This window comes from Gossypium arboreum, chromosome 8, assembly GCF_025698485.1.
Source record: "Gossypium arboreum isolate Shixiya-1 chromosome 8, ASM2569848v2, whole genome shotgun sequence".
Taxonomy (NCBI): Eukaryota; Viridiplantae; Streptophyta; class Magnoliopsida; order Malvales; family Malvaceae; genus Gossypium; species Gossypium arboreum.
In genome coordinates this window covers 119739216-119745266 of record NC_069077.1, presented here as the reverse complement: position 1 = coordinate 119745266, position 6051 = coordinate 119739216, and the positions used below count along the sequence as shown (strand labels likewise).

Below are 6051 nucleotides of genomic sequence, written 5' to 3'. Positions count from 1 at the left end.
AAGGAAAAAAAAAGAAGAAGAGGACTTTACAAGACAATCATATTATAATTTTTTGTACCCTTTACTTGAAAGTGTTTGATTTGCTTTCAAATATGGGAATTTTGTTAATTGCGTGGTTTTTTTTGGTTGTTGTTGTGGTTGCGCATTTACTTTAGCTACCACGGATACAAGTTGTGAATCAAGAGTGACGAGCGGTCAACACCATTTGACTCCTCAACATCCGCCAAGGGATGCCAAATTGAGGTTAGTAGTAGTAGGAAATTTTGTCACCAAGTATACACTCCCATTGTTATGTCCCTTTCATTCCTCGCTTTCTATGAAATTGAATCTTTGTTTTGTTGTCAGTATATTTGTTAGTGCGCCTTATGTGCTTTTGTTTTTGCATTCCGGACTTTTGTACATTGCGAGGAAACTTTAACAGAGTTTCTTTCAAAGGCCACTGAACTAACTTGCATCGAGTGGGTCCAAATGCCCGGATGACGGTAACTCTCTCTCTCATCATCATTCTTTTATTTTTGTAAAATACTATTAAACTATATTAATGTAGTCCATTATTCATTGTCATTATCGATAAATTCTTATTTATATAACAAAGCATAAAATCTTGCTAATCTTCTACGCAACATCATAATCCATATTTGTTATGTCAATATCGAGGACAACCCCATTTTCTCATTTTTCTATTGGTTACTAATATTTCCTATTTCCCATATGAGTTGGATTTTCTTTTCTTTTTACCTTTAAAATTTTTAATCTACGGATTTTTTAATAATGAATTAATCTCGATAAAGATAAAATTGGAGAACCAATTGTTAGGTAATAGCATGTCGTTATCTTTCTTTTAAATCATTACATCTGATTCCGTAGATTGTACCTTGGGACTCAAACATGCATATGATATTTTCAAATGGATCTCTTGTTTTTGCTCCTTTGTAGAACATAACTTGAATTAAATAGTAATCCAATATCATTATGCTAGTTAAGAAAAAGAGCTAACCTTGTTAAAACTTCTTGTTTGATGAATAGTAATCTTAGCTCCAAATGCTGCGCCAATTTTACCTGCAGCTCTCGCTAATATCTTTCTTACCTGTAGCTTTGGTCCGATTCTATTGGAATCGTTGCTATTTCTCATGGTTGCGTGGTGTGGCAGCACGTGCATGCGAACTTGTGGGACTAGATCCTACAAGAGTAAGTTCATTTTTGCTTTCTACTGAAAAGATACGTTTCTTGGCTCAAATTTGGAAAAGAATTGACTGATCAATATATGTTTTCTTTTTCATGTAGGTCGCTGAAATCCTTAAAGATCGGCCTTCATGGTATCGTGATTGTCGAGCTGTGGATGTTACAAACATGTTGTCCACTGGAAATGGTGGAACCATTGAACTGCTTCATATGCAGGTAAGCTAATTAATATCAAATTTATCCTACTTTTCCAACTAAGTCTATGTGAATATTTGGACAAAACCAGAGATCTTAGTATGTGTATTTAAATTGTTCACCATACCCAATTATTGAGGGTATACTGAGCATGTGAGTACATACGCTATCCCCACAAATTTCAACTCCCAAGACCTGTTTCTGATATAAATCCAAGAAAAGAATAGCATAATAAATAGTATAGTGGTAAATTATTAGGAAAATAAAGAAAAGCATTTCTATTTTTGGGATCCAAGTACATATCTATAACTCATTTCTGTCCTCTTCAATCTTGATTTGTCAACATCATATATTGGAAGGGTGAATGCCATGACCTTCTACCTAAATGATAAACAAAAATTCAATTAGGAATTGTGCGTAAATCAAGGCAAGCAATTGACAAATCGGCTTGTCCAACTCTCATTCTTGGTTTTAATAGTGTTTTATTCATCAAAAGGTTTGTCTGATATTGTAACCCAGCTATTTTGAAATCTCAACCACCTTGTTGGATAACTGGAAGCATAATGCTGAATAAGATCAGTTAAAAAGGCATCGCCATTTTCTTAATTTGACTTAACTTTGCATCCTTTTTGCAAGTACTGAAATTTCTCATTAATTGATTCTTTTTGGAGCTAAAAGTTTCATGATTGATATTTTGCATCTGATTTAAATCAAGTGATTGGAAATGGAAATATAGTTGCCTTGGTTATCTTTTATAGTATTTTATAAGACACTAAGAATGGGCTACATTCGGTACCTTTTCTGAGCCAATTATCATTGCAATTATGAGTAGGAAGATAACTATAGATGAATTTAGTGGAGAGGAGAAAAACATAGCTGTCTTTAAGATCATATGTAAATGATTTTCTCTCTTTCTTTCTATCTGATCAGACGTCAGGGGATTTTCAAGGAAACAACAGACCACATGTATAATAATGCAGCGACTCAGGAGCGGGAAACTACTTTGAATCAGCTACTAATAGAGCTTGATGGGTTTGATACTGGCAAAGGTGTTATATTTTCGGCTGCTACAAATCGTAGAGATTTGTTAGATCCTGCACTTCTCAGGCAAGGTCGTTTTGATCGCGAGGTTAATTTCCATCACTTGAATAGCAGATCTAATTAGTTAATTTCCATCACTTGAATAGCAAATTTTATTATATTACATTTGTTTTAAGATATTATTCCAATAGCATTAGTTTCTATCGCCGTGTGAACTTTTAGTTATAATTAATGAAAAAAAAATCAGTTTTTTTCTCTCTTCCATTTAAAACATTTATATATTCTTTTGATTTATTTGATGTAGTTGATTTCGAAAGAACTTGGTGTATTTGCAAGACTTTTCTACGTTTTACTTGTATTGTTTTGTTCTCAGGTTGATCAATAGAAGTCCTCATTTTTCTTCCCTGTTTCATCTGGGTTATAATTGGTTGTAACTCTATTTTCGTGTTATCTTGTTTAGGTCAGAGCATTATGCGACAAGGCATAAAATATGCATCTCAAAGACTAGATACATTTGCATGTGTTAGGTGTAGAAAAAGGTGTTTCCATTTTGGTGTTAAGATTTTATGCAAGTGTAGTTGCTTCTTGTCTTACACTATGTTGTCCTTTAGGCAAAATGGTTGAACAAGCAATTGAGCAAATTATGGCCTTTTGTTGCAGAGGTAAGATACTTGTTCTTATATATATATTTGCTATAAGATTCATAGTAGTTGCTAGTTATTTATTTCAAAAAGGCTGAGAGAGGCTTTTGTGTAACTGAGGTTTTCCACCTTAACAGATGAAATTTAGGCAGGTTGTTCAATTCTTTTGGTGCTTTCTGAAGTGAAAATAATTGAAATTGTTCTCTATGTAACTTACAATTTAGTATTTTTTTCATAGTAGATAAACCAATTTTAGACTATTGTGTTGGTTGTCCGCAATATTAAGCATTCTGAGCATCAATATATTTAGATATTTTGAGGTTTAAAATTGAACTCGGGGAAGAAATAAAGATAAAAACAACTAACATAGTGGATCGGAAAATGCTTTGCCATGAGTCGCTTCTGCTTGACTTGTTTACATATCTAAATAATAGATTGTTTGAGGATAGGCCATGGATTTAGTGATATTTTTTATTTAAACTATGTAGGTTTTAGATGCAACGCATGTACATGCAAAGGCACATGATTAATAACATGAACAATGACTTTTGTCGAAACAAATTCTAATTCTTGCATTATGGTGGCATTATTAAAAATTTATCTTTCCATATCATAATTCAAAGAGATCAGATAATGTTCTTTGACATATGTGGCTTTGAGGGTCGTATAAGTGATTTCCTTATTGGCCTGACATTGGCTTACAGGTGCATACTTTGGCTTTCTATTTCGGTGTTTTGGATTTTCTGGCGGTTGAATTGAAAGCATCAAAGGACTTCTCTAAGTTATATGCAGGCATGGCAATACTTTGGCTTCACATAAGCTTGAACCAACCTTCTGTTGTATATTGTTTCTTTTTTTTTTTGATTTTTTTCCTTTGATTAATGAGAGGTGATGATGAATTGGCATTCTTTTCTCATGAGGATGAATTTTGTTTTAGAAATTGTAATACTTTGTGTGTTTGTGTGTGTTATTTTTTATGTATTAAATTACATATTGAATCAATGTTTATGTATTAAATTTAAATTCATTAGTTTTTATATTTAGTTTTGAAATTTAAATTTTAATAGAAAATTTAATTTAATTAATATTTTTATTTTTCCTTAAAAGTATATAGTTTAGATTTCAAATTTCAAAAATTAAACATAATATAATATTTAACATAGAAATAAATATTATTTAATTAAAATAAAATAATTTTTTAGAAGGTCATAATTTTTAGCGGCGTTTTTTTCATAAACGCCACAAAATGTTAGCGGCGTCGTCTTTAGCGGCGGTTTTTACGGCGTTTGTAAAAGCGCCGCAAGTAGTTTTAGTGGCGCTTATTAGCGCCGCTATAGGCCCAAAAAAAAGCCGCTAAAAACCTATTTTGCTGTAGTGGTTATTACCATAAGCTTGCATGAAAATCAAATCTTCATCACTATAAATTAAGATGAGACATCAATCAAAAGGTTTTTAGAGGGTTGTAACGTGGCTTTGTTAGGGGGTGTGGTCACAAGCTGAAAGAAACAGTTAGAATCAAGATTGAATTGAAAAATCACTTAACTAGAAAAAGATTTAATCATCACTTGCGTACAACAGAGCTTCTTCTCAGAAAATGGAATTTAAATGCTTAAGCTCAAAAACAAAAGATTACTACTAATATGTATACACATTTTTTTAAGAACAAGTTAAATAACATAGACTAACTATTAAGAACAAGACATAGCTGAGTAACTATTTCAATTCAAATCTCGACAAAAATAGGTATCAAATTTAATTTAGGATATTTCAATAATAATGGGTTAAGGGTTAATATTAAGGGTAATATAAGAAATGACTTGTTAGCTCAACAGGGTTTACTAAGGGTTAATCATGGAGGTAGGCTTTTCATGACATGAGTGGGTTAATTCTAAGTGCCTTAATCATTTTGACATATCAAATCAAATGGTGTGGTCTTGACATGCATAATCAAGCAAGTTCTAGAATAACAGTTCAATACTGACGCACTCAAAGCAATAATAAAAGTGAGCATGAAAGAATTAATAGATGCTCAAAAGGCTCAAAAAAATCTCACAAGAATTATGGCTTTTTGATGTTTAAAACTTGTGAATTCCAACTCAAAGTAATACCTATGGAGAAACAACCTAAAATTTTAAATTCTTAAAAATCAACTTATCATGCTTGATTCTCTAATGTCCTAAAGTTTAAACAATCAATGCATAAATGCCTATGTTTTAATTCAATATATATCAATCAAAATCATAAATCAATCAAAATTTTTCCTAAATATGATATGAAAGCTTTTCAAGAGAACAAGGCAGTCATTCAGGGATTTTTCTGATAATGAAATGAATACCCCCCACACTTAAGATGTACATTGTCCTCAGTGTACAAAGATAGATATTTTGACAAATGTAAGTGTAAGTTCATAAGATAGGGAGAAAAGTGAAACTTCCTGAGTGATGAATGAATTTCCTTGAACTGGAGTTTTGGAGAATAATTGGCATGAGGGTGGAGGAGGATACTCCGGTGGTGGTAGAGGTTCATTGGTCCATAAGTCCTGCCCCAAAAGAATATTATATCTGAAGTTGGTTATGGTTGTGATCGAGTAGGACATGGCAGTCGTGGAGAATCTTTCCTAGTGGAGTTTCGAGTCCCTGAGTAATAGTGAGCTTTGGAGCTTTTTATAACTGTGATAGCATGAGGAACTCTTTTAGAAATTATATAAGGAAGAATGATTACTCGGTAAAAAATATTCAGAATTCAAAATTGTTAAATAAAAATTATAAATCTTAATAAAAACAAGATGAAAGAAAAATAAAAAGTAGTCTTAAAATAAAATAAAAGAAAAAACATAAAATAATAAATGAAAATGTTTAAACATCTTTATCGCTAGATGGTTCTTGAGGTAGGGGTGGCAATGAGATGTGGAGGTGCTGATAGATCTATTTTAAAGTAGCATCAATGTTGTCAAATCGTTGAAAACACTGCTGCTCGAATCGAGTTAGGCGCT

At 32.1% G+C, this 6051-nt stretch overlaps 1 long non-coding RNA gene across 1 annotated transcript; it reads left to right on the top strand.

Annotated features, from left to right (window-relative positions):
• The first annotated feature begins 2876 nt into the window (after nt 1–2876).
• On the top strand, nt 2877–4111 carry LOC128296375 (uncharacterized). The gene is made up of 3 exons (XR_008286985.1): nt 2877–2945; nt 3030–3080; nt 3764–4111. It is a non-coding gene; the product is annotated as an uncharacterized LOC128296375 (long non-coding RNA).
• Nucleotides 4112–6051: the final 1940 nt, after the last annotated feature.